A 25818-nucleotide genomic window follows, 5' to 3' on the forward strand; every position below is an offset into this window, starting at 1 on the left:
GAATTCCACAAATGCACAACTCTCTGGGTGAAAAAGTTTTTTCTCACCTCAGTCTTAAATGGCCTCCCCTTTATTCTAAGACTGTGGCCCCTGGTTCTGGACTAGCCCAACATTGGGAACATTTTTCCTGCATCTAGCTTGTCCTGTCCTTTTATAATTGTGTATGTTTCTATAAGATATCCCCTCATCCTTCAAATCTCCGTAAATCATCACCTTAAATATATCTTCCCTCACAGGTAGGGGAGTGAATTCCAAAGAATCATGACCATTAGAGAGAAGCAATTCTTCCCCATCTCCATTTTAAATTGGTGACTCCATGTTCGAAGCCAGGCGGCCATTGTCTGGAGAAGGGTCTCGACCCGAAACGTCACCCATTCCTTCTCTCCAGAGATGCTGCCTGTCCCGCTGAGTTACTCCAGCTTGTTGTGGGGTCTGCCATAGTTCTAGATGTCCCCAGGGCTGTGTGTGTAGTGAATAGACTCAACATTCTTGCAAGGGGAAGAGAGGTAAGACTGGCCATCTCTCCAGCTGGAATGAATGTCCACGATATTCCCAGCCACCCCGTCGCTAACTGGCCTGTCTTTCTATCTTCTGTAAGCAATCTCTGAGATGCAACAGTTCCCTCTAATACTGCATCCAATCCTCCACACTATTGTATAATGCATTGAGTCTTGGTCACCCTGCTGTAGGGAAGATGCCATTCATCTGGGGAAGAATGCAGAGAAGATTTGCAAGGATGTTTTGCCAGGATTCGTGGGCCTAAGCTGTAGGGAGAGGTTGGGCAAGCATGAAATTTACTCCTTGGAGCACAAGAGGAACGAGGGGGTGATCTTATAAAATCATGAGTGGAATAAATAGGGTTAACGCACAGAACCTTTTCCCCAGGGAAGGGGAATCAAGTGCGAGACGGTGCAGGTTTAAGGTGAGAGGGGAAAGAGTGAATGGGGGACAACAACATTTTCATGCAGGGGATGGTACATGTATGGATCACATTGAATGGCGGTGCTGGCTCGAAGGGCCAAATGGCCTCCTCCTGCACCTACTCTCTATTGGAACGAGTTGCCAGAGGAAGTAGTTGAGGCGGACAAAATAATAACATTTCAAAGTCATTTGGACAGGTACATGGATGGGAAATGTTTGGAGGTATATGGGCTAAACAGGCAAGTGAGAGCAGCTAGGATCTGGCATCCTGGTCAGCATGGACGAGTTGGGCCGAAGGGCCTGTTTCTGTGGTCTATGACTGTATAGATTGCCCTTTATTCAAAGCAATTATTGCATCCTCAAAACCTCCAGACAATAGGTGCAGGAGTAGGCCATTCGGCCCTTCGAGCCAGCACTGTCATTCAATGTGATCATCCCCAATCAGTACCCCATTCCTGCCTTCTCCCCAGCTTTGTGTCATCTGCAAATTTGCTAATGTTACTCTCTAGCACATTTATCAGACACAATTTCTCTTTCATATTGACTCTGCCTGATTATTTTATAATGTTCTAAGCGTTCTGTTATTATCTCCTTAAAATGGATTACAATATTTTCCCAATGACAGATGTGAGGCCTATATAGATTGGCAACACAAGAGAATGCAAATATTGGAATCTGGAGCTACTAATGGAAGACTGCTGGAGAAACACAACGGGTCAGGCAGCATCTGTGGAGAGTGATGGACAGTTGATGTTTTGGGTCAAGACTTCATCTTGTCCACAGTTTCCTCCGTAACGTCCCCTTTCTGATTGTCATCTTTGCAGATTTTTCATTGCTCTGGGATAGAAGGACACAGGAACGGGCCATTCGGCCCACAATGTTGGTGCTGAACATGATGCCAAATTAAACTGATCTCATCTGCCTGGACGTGCTCCATGTTCCTCTATTCCTTCCACTTCCATGTGCCTATCTAAAAGATTCTTAAACACCACCCTAATATCTGCTTCCACCACCACCCCTGGCAGCGCGTTCCAGGCACCCACCACCCTCTGTGTAAAAACCTTTTGTGTAAAATCATGAGAGGAATAGATTGAGTCTCTGAGTCTCTTGCCCAGAGTTGGGGAACCAGAACCAGATGGCTTACGTTTAAGATGAAGGGGGAAAGATTTTATAGGCATCTGGGGGGTAACATTTTCTAGCGATGTTACAAAACTTACCTTCAGCGGCGCTGCAGTTCTGTCACTGGCCGTGTGCGCGACTTTGGCACCTTTGGGGGGGGCGGGAATAAAATACTGTTTTCTCCTGCTTATCGGAGGCGGACTTCCTCGGGCTGCCAGCTGCTGAAGAAAAATCGATTGGACTTCCGTTCCCGATTTTTCTTATTTATTTAATCGAGTTCTAACGCCCTCAAGGCCTACAACGTGACGGATCGCATGAACGGGACAAATCAAAATGTAAGTCGTCTATTTTACATATAAACTTGTTTCTTGAGATGGCTTTAATCAAATTTTACGATGCGAAAATGTGATTTGGGCCCCATACGAACCGACAGTGTTTTTCCTGCCGATATGGAGTTCAAATTTACCGCAAATGCAACGTTCCAGTCAATTGCGTTCCAGAAAAACCCACTCGCAAGATGATTCAAATGCTCTTTTTTTTGGACAATCATGTCATAAGAGCATCTAAATCGTCTATACTTTGTGTTATTGTCGACCCATAGTCAATATTTTTATACTAAATATTAGTTTTAGTCCCATGTATTGTGCAAAAAAAAATAATTTTGATTATATTGAAAGTGGATGTTTCTAGATTAATTTATGGGAATTAAATTCCTTCCATCTGGCATATAAATTAATGAAAGTGAGATTTAAAAATCATGTTATATTGTGAATTTTTGTGTGAATGGGATTAGTTTGTTATTTGGATACTTAGGCTATTTAAAAAATATATCCTTTTCTTAAGAAATGGAATCTACAGGACATTGTTAATGGGAAAGTAGTGGGCAGAAAGGCATGTCATGTGTGGTTTGAAAAGCAAAAACTTGTAGTTTACAATTGCAAAATTGAAAGGTTGAGGAAAAACAAAGTGTACAGAGTTGCTTATTGGTTACAATCTGAGGAGTATGATGATGCTACTGATTATGATATGCCAATGTACCAGCTAGCAACTGATCTTCTCCATAAAGACTTGGTCTATTGTAATTTATTTACCTATCTGTTACAGATTTACAGCATATAATACAATAATATTAAAGTTCTGATCTTGAGAATATCACATTTTTGAATTTTCAAGGCAGTCCGGATGTTTATTACTATTTCCGTCACAACGGTCAATTTTGTAATTAGCTACAATGAGGTAATTAACTAATTATATGCTTTAATTTCAGGTCATCCTAGTAAGATGATTTATATTTGTTTCAGAATGCTTCAATCTTTAATAACTGAACATTTCATTCAGTTCTCTTGATTTTTAAGAAAGTTATGGGCTTTTGACTGTCCTCGATCACAGCTTTTGTGTTAAGTCAATGGAAAAGCAATAGGGAACAAGATGCTAATTTCCGAGTATGAAAATGGCCATAACTTTTTTAATACTGAAGATATGAAAGTGAATTAGGTGTCAAATTTATTTTTATGCTTTATCTGATGGGATAAATTGCAGACTTGATTTTGTAAAATCTCAACATTTTGTAACATTGCTACATTTTCACACAAAGGGTGGTGGGTGCATGGAACAAGCTGCCGGAGGAAGTAGCTGAGGCAGGGACTATTGCAATGTTTGAGAAGCAATTAGACAGGTGCATGGAGGATGAGGGGTGATCTTATTGTGGAGTTGCATAAGATTATGAGAGAAATAGATCGGGTAGATGCACAGAATCTCTTGCCTAGAGTAGGGGAATCGAGGACCAGAGGACATAAGTTTAAGGTGAAGGGGGAAAGATTTTAATGGAATCTGTGGGGTAACTTTTTCACACAAAGGGTGGGTGTATGGAACGAGCTGCCGGAGGAAATAGCTGAGGCAGGGACTATCGCTATGTTTGAGAAGCAATTAGACAGGTGCATGGATAGGACAGGTTTAGAGGGATATGGGCCAAACGCAGGCAGGTGGGACTAGGGTAGATGGGACATGTTGGTTGACGTGGGTAGGTTGGGCCAAAGGGCACACTGTATTCCTCCATGAGTCGCCCTGCACATATCCATTAAACTTTCCCCCTCTCATCTTATACCTATGACATCTAGTGTTGGACGTTTCCTGGAAAAAAGACTCTGACTGTCTACCCTATCTAAGCCTGTCATAATTTTATACATATGATATCTCCAAAATTCTGGGAATTGTACTAGAATTGGACCAACATTTCTGCAACATGGATGGAGAGGTTAGAAAGATTCATTGGCCTAAATCCACATGACTTTGGCTGAAGAAGGGTTTCGGCCCGAAACGTTGCCCATTTCCTTCGCTCCATAGATGCTGCTGCACCCGCTGAGTTTCTCCAGCACTTTTGTCTACCTTGTCCCTTGTACTTTTGCTCCAAGCGTTAGAGATCATTTTAAGTTCCTCTTTTCCTATAGTCTGTTGATTATCTATTATTACTGCGATGTGTTGGTCCCTTCCACACTATTTTTTGCATTAGTATTACAGTTATTCATTTATTGAATTCTTTTCATTATTACATTTAGCTGTGGGCATTGTGTTTCCAGGACTGTACGGCTGCCGTGAGAATTGTTATGTTCCATCGTGCTTACATATTACATTGAAACATTCTTGATTATTTGGAAAACATACTCAAAAAATTTAGAATCTGTACCATTTCTCTGTTTCCCATCACTAATTGTAATGTTTCATCCTCTAAGACGCCAACATTTACTTTCAAGTCAGTGTCATAGAGTGATACATTGAGCAAACAGGCCCTTCCGCCCAACTTGCCCACTTCGGCCAACAATGTCCCAGCTACGCTAGCCCTACCTGCCCGCGCTTGGCCCATATCCCTCCAAACCTGTCCTATCCATGTACTTGTCTAACTGCTTCTTAAATGCTGGGATAGTCCCAGCCTCAACTACCTCCTCTGGCATCTTGTTACATACACCCACCACCCTCTGTGTGAAAAGGTTACCCCTCAGATTCCTATTAAATCTTTTTGCCTTGAACCTATGTCCTCTGGTCCTCGATTCCCTTACTCTGGGCAAGAGACTACCCGATCTATTCCTCTCATTATTTTGTACACTTCTATAAGATCACCCCTCATCCTCCTGCACTCCATGGAATAGAGACCCAGCCTACTCAACCTCTCCCTGAAGCTCACACCCTCTAGTCCTGGCAACATCCTCATGAATCTTCTCTGAACCCTTTCAGCTTGACAATATCTTGCCTATAACATGATGCCCAGAACTGAACACACTATTCTAAATGCGGTCTTACCAGCGTCTTATACTAAGACTTTAGCTGCTCTCTTCTTTCTTGTAGAAGCTGTTATTGTTTGTTTTAATATGTTTTTTGGTTTATTTTCATACTTAGAGTCATCCTTTACCAGTTTCTAAAATTTCCCAAACCTCTGTCCTACCACTAATCTTTACAAGGATGTAATTGAATTATTTGAATCCGACTACAATCTATCTTTGTCACGCCCCCTCCCCTGACATCAGTGCGAAGAAGGGTCTCGACCCGAAACGTCGCCCATTCCTTCTCTCTGGAGATGCTGCCTGTCCCGCTGGGGTACTCCAGCATTTTGTGTCTGCCTTGTATTTGAATGAAAGTCAGCATTGTCATGATCGACAAAGTTTTAGTTGTATATCTGTATGGCTTCATGTCGTACTTTCCCAACATTGGGACCATAGTATTGTCATCATATTTCTGTTAAAGCAGCTTATGAGCTGCAGGTCACAGAGTGATACATTGTGGAAACAGGCCCTTCGATTTAAGAACAAGCTATTTCATCATATACGAGTATGACTATCTTGCTGCGATTAAGATGGAGAAAAAACAACTTGCTATGTACAAACTTTCTATTTAATTTGTGTACAAAATTATCATAGATTGGGTGAAGGCATAGATTCTTTTTGCCCAGAATAAGGGAAATCGAGAGCCAGAGGTCATAGGTTTAAGGTGAAGGGGGAAAGATTATATAGGAACCAGAGAGGTAACTTTTTCACACAAAGGGTGGTGGGTGTATAGAACGAGCTGCCAGAGGAGGTAGTTGAGGCTGGGACCATCACATTTGAGAAACAGTTAGACAGGTACTTGGATAGGACGGGTTTGGAGAGATATGGACCAAACGCAGGCAGGTGTAGATGGGACATGTTGGTCGGCATGGACAGGTTGGGCCGAATGGCCTGTTTCCAGGCTGTATCACTCGATGACACTATGACCCTGTTGATGTTGGTTTATTAATTGCTACATGTACAGAGTTACAATGAAAACTTGCATACTATCCCGGCAGATCATACTGTACCACACATGACTACAACAGGTAATGCAAAAGACAAAATAAACAGGATGCAGAATATATTGTTACAGCTAAGGAGGAAAGGCAGATTAAAAAATCGAAGAGGCCACGACAAGTTGGATTGGAAGATGAGGAATACATCTTCAGCATATGAGGGGTCCCTTCAACAGCCTGATGACAGCGGGGTTGCTAGGGTGGCACGGTGGCGCAGCGGTAGAGTTGCTGCCTTACAGCGCTTGCAGCGCCAGAGACCCAGGTTCGATCCTGACCACGGGTGCTGTCTGTACGGAGTTTGCACGTTCTCCCCGCGACTGCGTGGGTTTTCTCCGAGACCTTCAGTTTTCTCCCCCACTCCAAAAACGTGCAGGTTTGTTGGTTAATTGACGTGGTGTATGTGTAAATTGTCCCTAGTGTGTGTAGGATAGTGTTAATGAGCGGAGATCGCTGGTCGCTTTCAAGCTTTTCTATCTTCTGCCGGATGTGAGTGGAGTTAAGGGGCTGTCCCACTTGGGCGATCTAATTGGCGAATTTAGAAGAGTTTGAAAAAATGACATGTTGAAGACCTCCTTCGACTATGTTAAAGACCAGCTACGACTAGATACGACTAGCTAACTTCGGGAAAATTGGACACTGAATAGTGGAAAGTGAACGCGACCTCCTTCAACCTCCCTATGATGAAGATTATCTACGACTACCTTCGACTACCCTCGATTACCTACGACTAACGTGCCGACCGACTACGACCGACTACGACTAAACCTACGAGTAAAAAAAGAATCGATTTTTTCCATTGCGACCTATTTTTACTCGCGGGCATTTTTCAACATGTTGAAAAAAACGCCGCGACCTAGCTGAGGCCTCGAGTACGCGGAGACCACTCTCGAGCATGAAGGAGAGTTACGAAGACCTCCTACGACCTCGTGGCGAGGTCGTATGAGTCGAGGGAAAACTCGGCAGAACTCGCGGATTAGGTCGCCCAAATGGGACAGGCCCTGTATAGAGAGAAAGACCAGGGTGTGAGTGGTGCAGATGAGGTTGATAGAGGGGTGGCAGTGCTGGATTTGAACTCTCCTCAGTGTCTCGGGCAGAGCTGAAGCCACATCATGCTGCTCTCCAACCCGATAGGATGCTGGTTTTGATTTTACAGAAAATTGTCATTCCTGTGAAACTGAATTAATTGTCAACTCACAGTAATCCATTTAAAATATGTCGTTGCTTTTAACTTCACAATTAAGCTTCTCTTCTGAGCTGATATTTGACAAACAGTGCAAATAGCATATGCTGGAATAGTATATTTGTACATGTTGGAAAAAATACATTCATCAAGAAAACATACTCTCTAAAAACTTGAAAAAATAAATAAAGGAAGGAATTGCTTGAAACAACACTAACTTTTAGATTAACAAAGAGCCCAAGATATTTCTGTTAAATGTTGTATGGTCACAGGCATTTTATAACAATCAGTTTAGTTAATTGTCATGTGTACCGAGGTACATTGAAAAGCAGAAAGACAATACATGATTACAATCAAGCCATCCACAGTGTATAGATACAAGATTAGGGAATAACGTTTAGTGCAAGGTAAAGCCAGCAAAGTCCGATCAAAGATAGTCCGAGGGTCACCAATGAGGTAGATAGTAGTTCAGGACTGCTCTCTGTTTGTGGTAGGATGATTCAGTTGCCTGATAACAGCCGGGAAGAAACTGTCCCTGAACCTGGAGGTGTGCGTTTTCACACTTCTATACCTTTTGCCCGATGGGAGAGGGGAGAAGAGGAAGTGGCCGGGGTGCGACTGGTCCTTGATGATGCTGCTGGCCTTGCCGAGGCAGCGTGAGGTGTAGATGGAGTCAATGGAAGGGAGGATGGTTTGTGTGACGGTCTGGGCTGCAATGTCCACAATTCTTTGCCATTCAAAATTCACCATCATTCTTATAAATATATGTAAAAATGGCTTATCTTAAATTATCTTACAATAAAGATAATGCAATGGTATTCTACTGGATAAAGTATCATTAACTTGGTGTCCTGGATAGAATTGACACAAGGCATATTTTACAAACATTGCAATATTGCTCTTTAAAAGCCAACTTCCTCTGATTATTTTTGTTGATATTCGGGGGCCATGTTAAATATATTGATGAATTTTTTTCTAATCCATCCATTATCAATAATCTGATGAAATTGATTTTTCTTCCCCAAGATAATCTCAGTAAATGAGGCAACTTTAATTTTTTTGTAAATCACCTGGTACACTAAGAACCTTAAAGAGAAATAAATCTCTAGCATTCCTTGGTCTTTGTTGCATCTGACGACAGACTCAATCTCCAGATTCCGAGTTGCTCTCCTAAATGGTCTAAATATACGTTCAGCTGAATTTACGGCAGGCAATATTTTCTGGCCTTGCCTAAAACTGTAAAATATATATTTTAAATCCTATTGTTTAAAACATGAGTAAACATTCTGACAGAATTCTGACATTCTGACATTTCTGACATTCTGACATTTCAGCACCAGGTTCGATCCTGACTACAGGTGTTGTCTGTACGGAGTTTGTACGTTCTCCCTGTGACCTGTGATCATAACAAGAGGAGTTGAGTATGGGAGCAAAGAGGTCCTTCTGCAGTTGTACCAGGCCCTAGTCAGACCACACCTGGAGTATTGTGTGCAGTTTTGGTCCCCTAATTTGAGGAAGGACATTCTTGCTATTGAGGGAGTGCAGCGTAGGCTTACAAGGTTAATTCCCGGGATGGCGGGACTGTCATATGCTGAGAGAATGGAGCAACTGGGCTTGTACACTCTGGAGTTTAGAAGGATGAGAGGGAATCTTATTGAAACATATAAGATCATTAAGGGTTTGGACACGCTAGAGGCAGGAAACATGTTCCCGATGTTGGAGGAGTCCAGAACTACAGTTTAAGAGTAAGGAGTAAGCCAGTTAGAACAGAGATGAGGAAACACTTTTTCACACAGAGAGTGGTGAGTCTGTGGAATTCTCTGCCTCAGAGGGCGGTAGAAGCCGGTTCTCTGGATACTTTCAAGAGAGAGCTAGATAGGGCCCTTAAAGATAGCAGAGTCAGGGGATATGGGGAGAAGGCAGGAACGGGGTACTGATTGTGGATGATCAGCCATGATCACATTGAATGGCAGTGCTGGCTCGAAGGGCCGAATGGTCTACTCCTGCACCTATTGTCTATTGTCTTGCATGGTGCTCCAGTTTCCTCCCACATTCCAAAGACGTTGATGTTTGTAGGTTAATTGGCTTGGTATAATTGTAAAATGTCCCTCGTTTGTGTAGGGCAATGTTAGTGTGCGGGGATCAATGGTCGGCGTGGACTCGGTGGGCCGAATGGCCCGTTTCCACATTGTATCTCTAAACGATACCAAAACTAAATTTTTTTGTGATGGATTCTGTGTTGCTAACAATATCTGATTCAATGATGCTTTTATTGTCACTGTCAGAGTGCAGAGGAAATTTCTGTTCCTCTTATGTAACTTTTATGGTTGCATAAATGGCAAATAATTACATTTAATTCAGTTTAATTTATTGTCACGAGTACCGAGGTACAGTGAAAAGCTTCTGTGCGTGCTAACCAGTCTGCGGAAAGACAATACGTGATTACAATCGAGCCATTCACAGTATACAGATGCATGATAAGGGATTAACGTTTAGTGCAAGGTAAAGCCAGCAAAGTCTGTTCAAGGATAGTCCAAGGGTCACCAAAGAGGTAGATCGACTTTAACTAACTCAAGATTCAAGAGAGTTTATTGTCATGTGTCCCAGATAGGACAATGAAATTCTTGCTTTGCTTCAGCACAACAGAATAAAGTAGGCATGAATACAGAACAGATCAGTGTGTCCATATACCATTATATAAATATATACACACATCAATAAATAAGCAGATAATGTGCAAATAAACAGATAATAGTCTATTAATGTTCAGAGTTTTGTTTCAGTTGAGTTTAATAGCCTGATGGCTGTGGGGAAGCAGCTATTCCTGAACCTGGACGTTGCAGATTTCAGGCTCCTGTACCTTCTACCTGAAGGTAACAGGGAGATGAGTGTGTGGCCAGGATGGTGTGGGTCCTTGATGATGCTGCCAGCCTTTTTGAGGCAGCGTCTGCGATAGATCCCCTCGATGGTAAGGAGGTCAAAGCCGATGATGGACTGGGCAGTGTTTACTACTTTTTGTAGTCTCTTCCTCTCCAGGGCGCTCAAGTTGCCGAACCAAGCCACGATGCAACCGGTCAGCACCTGTAGAAGTAAGAGAGAGTTTCACTTAAGTGAAAATAAATTCTGCTCTTACATTGTAGCTTGGCAGTGTCAATTGCACAAGTTTAACAGCAGGAGCAATGCCTTGTTTTAGATATTCTTCGCTGTAATCACTTTACCCCAAAATAAAATAACGTACTATTATGCTGTCTGTAACCAATTTAAATTAAGGATACTTAGACATTTAATTTGCCAGTGGCTTTATTTTAAATCGCCGTATGTTAACGCTCATTATCTGATGCATCTTTTTCTGGTTTGTTTTATCTTTATTTATGGAGGGTCATTTGCACGAGAATTTCACAGATTTTTTTTTTACCACAAATGGAAACAGCATTAAACCAACGAGGAGAGAAAATGATGCCACTTAGAGAAGCAAGCAGTCAGAGGAGCCGACAAGCATAACTAACTCTGCAAAACATAATTAGAGCTGGCATTCTCATTAGTGCGTATATGAAGGCGATTTCACAGAGATAATGCATATGAAAACACATTATTGTTTAATTATGGCGAATCAGAGCCTTTTTTTCTTTAATCTTCATGTCTTCATCCCGGCAAAATTCTCCAAATTGATCTTCCATTTGCTCTTCACATCGAAGATGCGAAATCTGAAGAAAGACACTCTTGCCATAGAGGGAGTACAGAGAAGGTTCACCAGACTGATTCCTGGGATGTCAGGACTTTCATATGAAGAAAGACTGGATAGACTCGGCTTGTACTCGCTAGAATTTAGAAGATTGAGGGGGGATCTTATAGAAACTTACAAAATTCTTAAGGGGTTGGACAGGCTGGATGCAGGAAGATTATTCCCGATGTTGGAGAAGTCCAGGACAAGGGGTCACAGTTTAAGGATAAAGGGGAAATCTTTTAGGACCGAGATGAGAAAAACATTTTTCACACACAGAGTGGTGAATCTCTGGAATTCTCTGCCACAGAAGGTAGTTGAGGCCAGTTCATTGGCTATATTTAAGAGGGAGTTAGATGTGGCCCTTGTGGCTAAATGGATCAGGGGGTATGGAGAGAAGGCAGCTACAGGATACTGAGTTGGATGATCAGCCATGATCATATTGAATGGCGGTGCAGGCTCGAAGGGCCGAATGGTCGACTTCTGCACCTATTTTCTATTTTCTATGTTCTATGTTTCTAAGATACAAATTGATGCAAGTTCCTGCTTCCGTGAAATTGAGCAGATTTCCCCCCTACTTTGAGAGTTTTCTTTGTTCTTTGATCAGCTGGTTTAACTGTTGCCGTAATGTAAACCATACACAGTGTCTACCAAACAAAGGAATAAACTGAATTTTACGGCATGACTTTCAGCACAATAGTTAACTCACTCGAATGAGGGAACGTGATGCCCACCAATTTCCTCTATTGCTCATTACTTCCAAAGGGAAAATATCTACATTTCCCTTTGAAATGTATTTTAGCTTCAGACCAACGTCCCTTCGCAATGTTGCAGCTTCATTAGAAAAATACCTTTGAAAGTCTTTAAAAGAAATGGGTTTAGAAGGAAGGTAGACAAAAATGCTGGAGGAACTCAGCAGGTGCAGCAGCATCTATGGAGCGAAGGAAATAGGCAACGTTTCGTGCTGAAACGTTGCCTATTTCCTTCGCTCCATAGATGCTGCTGCACCCGCTGAGTTTCTCCAGCATTTTTGTCTACCTTCGATTTTCCAGCATCTGCAGTTCCTTCGTAAACACTGGGTTTAGAAGGAAGCTGTGCTGCATATTCACAAATGTCCCAAAATTGATCAAAATAATTGTTGTATGTGCGGGTGTCAAGGGGCAGAGATGGAGCAGGTAAAATGGGTTGCAGTACAGATTTTTGTTCCTGATCTCTCCCATATTCGCAAAAATGTAGCACGTGCAGGTCCGAGTCTTGTTCCAGGAAGAACATGAGATAAAGCGATCATTTTGAAACATTAATATTTAAGTATCTCTGCAAGTGCTAATAGCGTCTTACACGTTATTTAACCATTTCATTCAGACCTTCTTGGATATTAGCAGAGCTAAATGTTTCTCTTACACAGGTAAGGTGTGGTATAGTTGCTGCCTCACAGCGCCAGAGGCCTGGGTTCGATCCGAACTATGGGTGCTGTCTGTCCGGAGTTTGTACGTTCTCCCCGTGACCCGTGTGGGTTTTCTCCGGTTTCCTCCCACACTCCAAAGACGTGCAGGTTTGTAGGTTCATTGGCTTGGTATAATTGTAAATGGACCCTAGTGTGTGTAGGGTAGTGTTAATGTACGTGAATCGCCGGTCCATGTGGACTCAGTGGGCCGAAGGGACTGTTTCCTCGCTGTTTCTCAAAACTAAACTAAAACTGTGCATTAATCTAGGATTAGTATGAATGGGTGGTGGACGGTCAGCATGGACCCTGTGGGCCGAAGGGACTGTTTCTGTGCTGTTCCTCTTTGATTAAGTGAAATCATTGTTTCCCTCACCGCTGAAGAAGTGTCTCGACCTGAAACGTCACCCATTCCTTCTCTCGACAGATGCTGTCTGACCCGCTGAGTTACCCCAGCGTTTTGTGTCTATCTTCATTGTAAACCAGCATCTGCAGTTCCTTCCTACTCATAAGATCATTTCTAAGGAATTAATTTGTATTTTCAAAAATGCAGCATCATTTGGGTGAAGATAGTGCTGGAGTAACTCAGGCACCATCTCTGGAGAAAAAGGATGGGTGACGTTTCAGGTCTGAAGAAGGGTCCCGACCCGAGTCCAGCGACTCCGCCCGGCTCGGCCTGTGGACTTCGGGAGCCGCGGACTCCGGTGGGAGGTGGCTGATCTGGAGGTCCAGGCCGCTGAGGATGTTCTCCGTCGGGATTCGGCATCGGGGTTCCATTGTTCCCGGCGAGAGGGCCTGAGCATCAGGCCGCCCGTGGCAGTGGCTGCGGGTGCTCGGGAGGCCCCGACCACGGGTGAACATCTGGGAAGATCGGCGGGGAAGCTGGCTGGACTATGGTACCTTCCTCAACTTTGGTGCCACTATGTTGTGTTGTAGTTCTGTTGTGGACTTCTGTGTTTGTGTTTTTTTTCTATTTTAATTTGTTTTATTTATTTATTATTTATTTATTTTTATTATAATTGACTGTAAGGAAAATTCATTTTGTTGTCTCTAATATGAGATAATGACAATAAATTGAATACAATACCATACAATACAATACAAAATGTCGCCCAACCTTTTTCTCCAGAGATGCTGCCTGTCCTGCTGAATTCCTCCAGCACTTTGTGTCTATCTTTGGGATAAACCAGCACCTGCTGTTCCTTCCTACACATCTACAGTTCTTTGTGTCTATCCTTTGTGTGAACCTGGATTCACTTAAAGTAAAAATGCAACTGTACATAAATCAAAAGCATAATGTGATTGATTTTTCCAGAAAATGCCACAAACACTCGTGGGGCCAGAGAGCATGGATGGAGAGAAACCAAGTTTACATTTCGTGTCAAGGAGCTGTCATCAATACAAGGGAAATTAGGAAATTAAACAGTTGAGGAGAAGAGAGAGCAGTGGAGAGAATAATGGGATCGTAGACACAAGAGAACAGCAGATGCTGGAATCCTGCACAGAACACAGAGTGCTGGAGTAAAGGGCTTGTCCCACTGTACGAGCTAATCCAAGAGCTCTCCCGAGTTTAAAAAAAAATCAAACTCGTGGTAAGCACGTGGAATGAACGTAGCGGGTACGTCGGAGCTCGAGGATATCTCTTAGCGGCTCGTAACGCTAACGGCAGGTACTCGGGAAACGCGGTAAGCTCGTGAAGACTCGTGCAGATTTTTCAACATGTTGAAAAAATGTCCACGACTGCCCCGAGTACCTACGAGCGGCCATTACCGTAAATCTCCGCGTTCGAATCAGGGGAAACTCGGGAGAACTTTTGAATTAGTTCGTACAGTGGGACAGCCCCATTACTCAGCGAACCAGGAGGCATCTCAGGAGGACATGGATGGGTGACGCCATGGGCCGGGACCCTTCTTCACACCAAGAACGGGAGAGCTTGTAATTGTTATTCCAACGGAGATGAGGAAAAACTTGTTCACACAGAGAGTTGTGAGTCTGAGGAATTCTCTGCCTCAGAGGGCGGTGGAGGCCGGTTCTCTGGATGCTTTCAAGAGAGAGTTAGAAAGAGGTCTTAGGGATAGTGGAGTTAAGGGATTATGGGGAGAAACGGGGTACTGATTGTGGATGATCAGCCATGATCACATTGAACGGCGGTGCTGACTCGAAGGGCCGAATGGCCTACTCCTGCACTTATTGTCTATTGGAATGAGGTCCAAGACAAATCTCCCACCCACTGCTCTGCAAATTCAACCTTTATTCCTAATTTTTCCTCTGTTTTTCTCTTTCCAGATGCTGCCTGACCAGCTGAGTATTTCCATAATTCCCTGTTTCTTTTTAATTCAGACTGTGGAGAAATATTCATCACGCGAAACTTTTCACTCTGATGTGAAGACACTGATACTGCTTTATAATCATATAACCATATAACAATTACAGCACGGAAACAGGCCATCTCGGCCCTACAAGCCCGTGCCGAACAATTATTTTCCCTTAGTCCCTCCTGCCTGCACTCATACCATAACCCTCCATTCCCTTCTCATCAATATGCCTATCCAATTTATTTTTAAATGATACCAACGAACCTGCCTCCACCACTTCCACTGGAAGCTCATTCCACACCGCTACCACTCTCTGAGTAAAGAAGTTCCCCCTTATGTTACCCCTAAACTTCTGTCCTTTAATTCTGAAGTCATGTCCTCTTGTTTGAATCTTCCCTATTCTCAAAGGGAAAAGCTTGTCCACATCAACTCTGTCTATCCCTCTCATCATTTTAAAGACCTCTATCAAGTCCCCCCTTAACCTTCTGCGCTCCAGAGAATAAAGACCTAACTTATTCAACCTTTCTCTGTAACTTAGTTGTTGAAACCCAGGCAACATTCTAGTAAATCTCCTCTGTACTCTCCCTATTTTGTTGACATCCTTCCTATAATTGGGCGACCAAAATTGTACACCATACTCCAGATTTGGTCTCACCAATGCCTTGTACAATTTTAACATTACATCCCAACTTCTATACTCAATGCTCTAATTTATAAAGGCCAGCACACCAAAAGCTTTCTTTACCACCCTATCTACATGAGATTCCACTTTCAGGGAACTGTGCACAGTTATTCCCAGATCCCTCTGTTCACCTGCATTCTTCAATTCCCTACCATTTACCATGTACGTCCTATTTTGATTTGTCCTGCCAAGGTGTAGCACCTCACATTTATCAGCATTAAACTCCATCTGCCATCTTTCAGCCCATTCTTCCAAATGGCCTAAATCACTCTGTAGACTTTGGAAATCCTCTTCATTATCCACAACACCACCTATCTTAGTATCATCTGCATACTTACTAATCCAATTTACCACACCTTCATCCAGATCATTGATGTACATGACAAACAACAAAGGACCCAACACAGATCCCTGAGGCACCCCACTAGTCACCTGCCTCCAACCCGACAAACAGCCATCCACCATTACCCTCTGGCGTCTCCCATTCAGCCACTTTCTCAGGCCTTCTAAGAATCAGTGATGAATGCCACACTTGAAACAACCAAAACAGCATGGTACAAATACATTTTATAATATACTTACTTAACTGAGGCGCAGATTGTTTCAAAATATTCAGGGAGGGGAGGAGAGAGGAGAGATGGGTGTAATGTCTGAGGAAGGGTACCAACCCGAAACATAACCTATCCATGTGGCGCAACAGTAGAGTTTTTCTGCCTCACAGCGCTTGAGACCCGGGTTCGATCCTGACTCCGGGTACTGTCTGTACGGAGTTTGTACGTTCTCCCCGTGACCAAGTGGGTTTTCTCCGGGTGCTCCGGTTTCCGCCCACACTCCGAAGACGTGCAGGTTTGTAGGTTAATTCGCTTCGGTAAAATTTCTAAATTGTCCCTAGTGAGTGTAGGATAATGCTAGTGTACGGGGTGATCGCTGGTCAGCGCGGACTTGGTGGGCTGAAGGGCTTGTTTCTGCGCTGCATGTGTGAAGTCACTGAATTATTGTACAGTTCGAAAATTAAAATGTAGACCTGTGTGAGAACATTTTTTTCACTCTAACAAAAATAAAATGATATATTTTGAAATTTTACATGAAAAAAAAAAATCCCTATCTGGTTGCAAGATCACATATCAACAAGATCTCCTGAGTCTTGGCTGCCCTTGCACATTGAAGGACATGAAGTGCTGGAGTAATTCAGCGAGTTAGGCAGCACCTCTGGGGAACATGAATAGGTGATGTTTCGGGTTGGTATTGTTCTCTCCCCTCCCCTCCACCTACATTTCGAAACAATCTGCACCTCATCACTCCTCTAGCTTCATAATTTGCAAGTCTATATTTCTTTTGTCTCTCACCTGTTGTGAGTTCACGTCCGACCATTGTCCATATGCCTATCAACCGTCTCCCCCCCCCCCCCCCCCCCCACTCCTGTGTTGACCTATCACCTGCCACACTTTGTCCAGCCCCTCCTCTCTTCCAGTTCCCCTCCCCCACCCCCACCACTTCAGTTTGAACAAGGGTCCAGACCCGAAATGCCACCTGTCCACGTCCATGTTCTCCTGAGATGTTGCCTGACACATTGATTTAGTCAAAAGGCTAGAGTAACTCAGCAGATCAGACAGCATCTCTGGAGAAACAGAATAGGTGACGTTTCGGGTCGAGACCCTTCTTCAGACTGAAGTAGAGAAATGTAACCATTTCCTTTTCTCCGGATAACCATATAACCATATAACAATTACAGCACGGAAACAGGCCATCTCGGCCCCTCAAGTCCGTGCCGAACACTTATTTTCCCCTAGTCCCATCTATCTGCACTCAGACCATAACCCTCCATTCCTTTCCCGTCCATATACCTATCCAATTTATTTTTAAATGATAAAATCGAACCTGCCTCCACCACTTCCACTAGAATCTCATTCCACACAGCCACCACTCTCTGAGTAAAGAAGTTCCCCCTCATGTTACCCCTAAACTTCTGTCCCTTAATTCTGAAGTCATGTCCTCTTGTTTGAATCTTCCCTACTCTCAATGGGAAAAGCTTATCCACGTCAACTCCAGAGATGCTGTCTGATCCGTTGAGTTACTCCGGCCAGCTTTTGGTGTCTATCTTCAGTTCAAACCAGCCTCTGCAGTTCCTTCCTGCACACTGTTGAGTTACTCCATCACTTTATGCCTTTCCCTGTCAATATTGCCACTTTTGCATTTGAAGTCTATTCGTTTCTTTAGAGAAATGAAACTGCAGATTTGATTTGCAACGTGCTGAAGATGGGAGCCCGATTCCTTTACATGCTGGAGAGATTTTATGGAGCAAGTTGACTGATTGCTTCACTGATGCTGAAAGGTTTGAGAGATTAAATCACTGGAATCATTCAAATAATGTATTAATTATGTTAATAAATGAGGGATTATGCTAATAAAATAATGATCAATCTATTCACACATATAAACATGTAACCATTCCACATCAACAATTGCCAATAAAAACTATATTATATGAAAGGCCTGGATAGAGTGGATGTGGAGAGGATGTTTCCACTAGCGGGAGAGTCTAGGATCAGAGGTCACAGCCTCGGAATAAAAGGACATTCCTTTAGGAAGGAGATGAGGAGGAATTTATTTAGTCAGGTGGTGGTGAATCTGTGGAATTCATTGCCACAGAAGGCTATGGAGGCCAAGTCAGTGGATATTTTTAAGGTGAAGATTGATAGATTCATGATTAGCAAGGGTGTCAGGGGTTATGGGGAGAATGGCCTAATTCTGCTCCTATTAATTGTGAACTTATTTTCTATCTTATTCATTCACAGCCTGAGCTGCCGGGGTGTGGACCAAGAGCTGGCGGTGGTAACCATGTGACTGTCACCCCCTAGCCCTTGGGCCCACATCGAATAGAAATAGACCAGAGGTGGGCATTTGAGATGGGATTTATGTTACGTGTACCATAAGATGCAGTGAAATTGTTGGGAGAGTCCAGGACCAGAGGGCATAGCCTCAGAATTAAAGGACTTACCTTTAGAAAGAAGATGAGGAGCGTTTTCTCTAGCCAGAGGGCGGTGACACGCTAGGGCCAGGAACCATGTTCCCGATGTTGGGGGAGTCCAGAACCAGGGGCCACAGTTTAAGAATAAGGAGTAAGCCATTTAGAACGGAGACGAGGAAACACTTTTTCACACAGAGAGTGGTGAGTCCGTGGAATTCTCTGCCTCAGAGGGCGGTGGAGGCCGGTTCTCTGGATGCTTTCGAGAGAGAGCTAGATAGGGCTCTTAAAGATAGCGGAGTCAGGGGATATGGGAAGAAGGCAGGAACGGGGTACTGATTGGGGATGATCAGCCATGATCACATTGAATGGTGGTGCTGGCTCGAAGGACTGAATGGCCTACTTCTGCACCTATTGTCTGTTGTCTATTGTCTATATTGTCTAAATATCACCAGCACTAATTACCCTTCCTCAATCACGCCAAGAAAAAAATTTTACAATAAACTTGATCGTTCTAGCTTAGTTTAGTTTAATTTAGTTTAGAGAAACAGGCCCTTCAGCCCATCGAGTCCGTGCCGACTAGCGATCCCAACACACTAACACTATCCTACACACACTAGAGAGACAATTCACATTAATACCAACTCAATTAACTTATAAACCTGTACGTCTTTGGAGTGTGGGAGGAAACCGAAGATCTCGGAGAAAACCCACGCGGCTCACGGTGAGAATGTATAAACTCCATACAGACAGCGCCCGCAGTCAGGATTGAACCTGGGTCTCTGGCGCTGTGAGGCAGTAACTCTACTGCTGCGCCACCGTGCTGCCCCTAGCAGTAAATTCATTTTACCACTGTAATTTTACTTTGGGATAACCGCAAAACAATTGAGCAGTGGCAGAAATATATATAATATAATATTAAAAATATATTTAAAATTGTTAATCAAAATCATGGCACCACAGAAGACCAGAGAAAAAAGGAAGAGGCTTAAAGGCTTACTATGATTATTTTTCCGAAGATAGACACAAAAAGCTGGGGTAACTCAGCGGGACAGGCAGCATCTCTGGAGAGAAGGAATGGGTGACGTTTCGGGTCGAGACCCTTCTTAAGTGCCTTGACCCAAATTGCAACCCATTCCTTCTCTCCAGAGATGCTGCCTGTCCTGCTGAGTTACTCCAGCACTTTGTATCTACCTTCGGTTTAAACCAGCATCTGCAGTTCCTTCCGACACTAGATTATTTTTCCTGTTGCTTTAAGGCAGCTGAAGAAATTGGGAAACAAAAATGTTCGAGCAAGTGGTGGCAAGGTTAACCGATTTTATTTTGCAATAGATTTGTTTCACTTTAATAATATCACATTCTCACAATTATCAAACCTAGTCTGACACATTCTGCTTGTGGGTTGGGATTTTTTTTTCCATAACATGGTGATATTTCCAGAGGGAACGAATAAGCAGTGATCTCAGCCACATCTTCTTCCACTTCTGTCTGCTGAGTATTGTGTTCAGTTCTGGGCACCATGTTATAGGAAAGATATTGTCAAGCTTGAAAGGGTCCAGTGAAGATTTACGAGGATGTTGCCAGGACTAGAGGGTCTGATCTATAGGGAGAGGTTGAGTAGGCTGGGTCTCTATTCCTTGGAGCGCAGGAGGATGAGGGGTGATCTTATAGAGGTGTACAAAATCATGAGAGGTATAGATGGGATCACTTGTCCAGAATAGGGGAATCGAGGACCAGAGGACATAACTGCAAGGTGAAGGGAAAAAAATATTTAATAGTAATCTGAAGGGTAACTTTTTCACACAAAGGGTGGTAGGTGTATGGAATACGCTTCCAGAGGAGGTCGTGGAGGCAGGGATTATCCCGCCGTTTAAGAAACATAGAAACATAGAAAAAACACAGAAACATAGAAAAATAGATGCAGGAGTAGGCCATTCGGCCCTTCGAGCCATCACCACCATTCAATATGATCATGGCAGATCATCTAAACAGCTAGACATGTACATGGATAGGACAAGTTTGGAGTGATATGGACCAAGCGCAGGGAGGTGGGACTAGTGTAGCTGGGACATGTTGGCCGGTGTGGGCAAGATGGGCCGAAGGGCCTGTTTCCACACCATATCTCTCAATGACAATGACTCAATTGAGCAAAACAAACCCAGAAACCTGAAGATCGTCCTTTAAGAATTTCTTGGCCTCAAATATTTTTCTGAGCCACTCGGCATTTTCATTGGAAATGAAGCAAATGTGCACAGAATTTGGATCATTAAACCTACGTACACAATAATAAGACAATAATTACAAATATTAAGAGGAATAGATCGTGGTAGATGCACAGTCTCTTGCCCAGAGCAGGTGAATCGAGGACCAGAGGACATAGGTTTAATATGAAGGGAAAAAGATTTAATAGGAACCTGAGTGGTAACTTTTTCACACAAAGGGTGGTGGGTGTATGGAACGAGCTGCAAGAGGAGGTGGTTGAGGCTGGGACTATCCCAGCGTGTAAGAAACATTTGAACAGGTACATGGAACGACATTTCGTTCAGACCGTAAGGTCTGAATGACAAATAAAGGATCTAATTCTAATAGGACAGGTTTGGAGGGATACGGACCAAACGTGGGCAGGTGGGTCTAGTGTAGCTGGGTCATGTTGGCCGGTGTGGGCAAGTTGGGTCGAAGGGCCTGTTTCCACACTATATGACACTATAGACACAAAATGCTGGAATAACTCAGCGAGACAGGCAGCGTCTCTGGATAGGAATGGGTGACGTTTCAGGTCGACCCTTCGTCAGACGTCTCGACCCAAAAAGTCACACATTCCTTCCATTCAGAGATGCTGCCTGTCCCGCTGAGTTACTCCAGCATTTTGGGTTTATCCTCGGTGTAAGCCAGCATCTGCAGTTCCTTCCTGCACACATCAAGTGTCAGGAGTTAAGAGTGTTTTATTGTCATGTGTCCCGGATAGAACAATGACATTCGTACTTGCAGCAGCACAACAGAATGTATGAACATAGTACACTGTAAACAATATAATAAACAAGAAACAGTTCAGTACACACACACCCACGCATATACACACCCACATATTTACACACCCACACATATACACACACACACATATATACACACATGCACCCACACACCAACACATGTACACACGCACATACATACACACACACACACACGCGTACACACACACACACGTACACACAGATATATACACACACACACACACACACACACGTACACACACATACACACACACACGCACACACACATATACACACAGAAGCACACACACACACAAAACATACACATACTCCCACACATCTTTTTCTTAGGCTCCCTTCAGTCATGGCTGACCATGGGTGTCTCCAGGGTGCTATTCCCTATATGGAGGACGCCTGTGCGTGACTTTGTTTAACGTGGGGAGACTAGTGCACAGACAGCCACCCCACGGTCCTTGACAAATCTGGGTCAGGATCCAGTGGCATGGAATCCAAGACGACCGGAGACCCTTTTCTGCTGCAGCCTTCATCCGCCTTCCCAGCCGTTGTGACGCTCCACTAAGGTCAGCCATCGTCCTCCGCCTGTTCCACCGTTGAGGTCTTGGTTGGATTGCTCTTTGTCAGAGACCTCCCCCTCGACCTTACCGCCATGGGTGGCCCTACCAGGGGCATAGCTCCAGACGGCATCGCTCTCAGGATCTCAGGACCACACAAACTTCCCCACCACGACAAGGTGACAGTCCACGGAAATGTCCCACATATATACACATAGATACACCCACACACACACACACACCCACTCACCCACACATGTACGTACGCACGCACGCACACACACACACACATATATATATATATACACACACACACACACACACACACACATACACATAAACGCATAAACACATATACACACACACACACACATATATAAAAACAAGCAAACATTAATAGTGCAAAGAGACAAAAGCAAGGCCCCCACGTCTATGTAGTTAAGAGTTTATTTGGACATTACAGGACAAGTAAAGTTACAAATATATGAATGATTCAGTCTATGTTTGCAACAGTGGTTTTATCTATAGTGGAGTTGAATGCAGCAAATTGAAAGGACATAGAACAGTACAGCAGGTACAGGCCCCGTGCCTATCTAAAAGTCTCTTAAACGCCACTGTCGTATCTTCATCCACCACCACTCACGGCAGCACGTCCCGTGCACTCACCATTTAAAAATTGTTCCCCATCACATTTGTTTAAACATTGCCCCTCTTACCAAAGAGCTATGCTGACGGGCTGCATCACAGTCTGGTACGGGAACTGTTCTGCCCTCAGCCGCAAATCTCTACAGAGTGGTGAAGGCAGCACACAGCACATCACTGGCAACTGTCTCCCGGCCATTCAGGACATTTTCCACCGGCGGTGCCTGCGGAAGGCACACAGCATCATCGAGGACCACAGCCACCCAGCACGCAGACTGTTCTACTTGTTACCGTCAGGAGCATGGCTGCACGCACCACCAAACTTAAGAACAGTTTTTATCATCATGCCATCAGGCTTCTGAACTCATGAACTTCTGAACTTCTTCTGCAGTTGTATAGGGCTCTGGAGTATTGTGTACAGTTTTGGTCTCCTAATTTGAGGAAGGACATCCTTGTGATTGAGGCAGTGCAGCGTAGGTTCACGAGATTGATCCCTGGGATGGCGGGACTGTCATATGAGGAAAGATTGAAAAGACTAGGCTTGTATTCACTGGAGTTTAGAAGGATGAGGGGACTTCTTATAGAAACATATAAAATTATAAAAGGACTGGACAAGCTAGATGCAGGAAAATTTTTTCCCAATGTGGGGCGAGTCCAGAACCAGGGGCCACAGTCTTAGAATAAAGGGGAGGCCAGTTAAGACTGAGGTGAGAAAAAACATTTTCACCCAGAGAGTTGGGAATTTATGGAATTCCCTGCCACAGAAGGCAGTGGAGGCCAAGTCACTGGATGGATTTAAGAGAGAGTTAGATAGAGCTCTAGGGGCTAGTGGAATCATAGGATATGGGGAGAAGGCAGGCACGGGGTACTGATTGGGGACGATCAGCCATGATCACAATGAATGGCGGTGCTGGCTCGAAGGGCCGAATGGCCTCCTCCTGCACTTATTTTCTATGATTCTATAACACATCATATATGTTGATTATTTTATTTATTATTGTCTTTTACCTACTATTGTCATGTTTATCTTATCTTTTATTCCCCCTTAATTTTCCCCTTGGAATATAATTGCTGAGGTGACCTGTTGTCTTGTCAAAAACATTCATTGTACCGTTGACCCTGTGTTAACCTACATATGACAAATAAAACTGACCTGAACTGAACCATGCCCTCTAGTTTTTGATATTTCCATCCTGAGAAAAAGGGTTTGACTGTCGACACTATCTATTCCTCTCATAAATTTATATATTTATTGTTTGCTAAGAGTTTGATTTCAACGCAGATCTTTAGGCTTTAGACTTTAAGGGCCTGTCCCACTTACATGATTTTTTTGGTGACTTGCCGGCACCCGTCATAGTTGCAGCAGGCAATAGACAATAGGTGCAGGAGTAGGCCATTCGGCCCTTCGAGCCAGCACCGTCATTCAATGTGATCATGGCTGATCATTCCCAATCTTCCGTTCTTCCCTTCTCCCCATATCCCCTGGCTCCACTATTTTTAAGAGCCCTATCTAGCTCTCTCTTGAATGCAACCAGCCTCCACCGCCCTCTGAGGCAGAGAATTCCACAGACTCACCACTCTCTGTGAGAAAAAGTGTTTCCTCGTCTCCATTCAAAATGGCTTCCTCCTTATTCTTAAACTGTGGCGATGTGGTTCTGGACTCCCCCAACATCAGGAACATGTTTCCTGCCTCTAGCGTGTCCAGCAGGTCTCCACAAAATGTTGAAACTCCAGCGGCGACCAGAACTAGGTACGACTTTTTGGGTGACTACTCGCGACCATACAGGCTTCACCCTGTGACATGTCGCCTGTATGGTCACGAGTCGTCTCCTCAGTCGCCCAAAGAGTCGTAGCGTCTTTCTGGTCGCCGCTGAATTTTCAACATGTTGAAAATTTTCGGTGACCTATGACGGGTGCCGGCAGTCGCCGAAAAAGTCTCGTATGTGGGACGGGCCCTTCAGAGAGACAGTGTGGAATCAGGTCCTTCGGCCCACTGACCAGTGATCACCCTGCACATTAAAACCCATCCTACACAGTTTGAACAATTTACAATATTACCGAAGCCAATTAACCTGCAAACCTGTACGTCTTTGGAGTGTGGGAGGAAACCGGGGCACCTGGAGGCAAACCCATGCGGTCACGGGGAGAACCCGTGGTCAGGATCGAACCCGGGTCTCTGGCGCTGCAAGGCAGTAACTCTGCCGCTGCGACACCGAGCCTCTCCAAAAATTGAGGTTTGTGTCTTGATTAATGACAAACACATTAACCTCCAAACATAAGAACAAGAAACACCTTGGATAATTTTCTTTCAATTTTCACAAAATGTCAAAACGTTTAAAAGATTTGTTAATAACCTCAGCATGAATGTTATACAAATGGGCAATCACATGACCACGTGCAAAGGCAAAACTAGTCCATCATTAGTGCACAGAGAAACGAGGAAGTGATGATAATTTCTGACCTTATGATTGAATTCCTCACCTAAAGCCTCAGCATTTTAATGCCATCTATTTTTTTAGGTTTCACAAACAAATGCATTCAATGTATTAAAATATATCACAAAATATGCACTGACCGCAGGCTTTATGTTTCTTGTCAAGGTCTCTGCTGAATGGGGCCAGTTGATGGATTTAATCTGTCACATCAACACCATGGTCTTAATGGAAATCGAGTCAGTGAGAAATGTGATCTTAATTGAAGCCCATAGCTGCTACAAGTCACCCAATGTGTCTGACTTCCTCTGGCTGTCGGCATTCTGCGGCTTGCAGTGAGACATGAAATGAGTCAAGTAAAGAGGGCTAATTGTGTCTGGGACTCTGCCCCAAACGCCCGGTCAAGGAAGTGACCTTTGGCACATATTAAACGGGAGTACGCAATGGGCAACTGAGTGCCTTTGGTCTGGATAGCCCTGCCTCAACCACCATGGGCCTGACTGGATGAATGGCCTCCAAACAAGTC

Source organism: Amblyraja radiata, chromosome 12 (assembly GCF_010909765.2).
Source record: "Amblyraja radiata isolate CabotCenter1 chromosome 12, sAmbRad1.1.pri, whole genome shotgun sequence".
NCBI classification, from domain to species: Eukaryota; Metazoa; Chordata; class Chondrichthyes; order Rajiformes; family Rajidae; genus Amblyraja; species Amblyraja radiata.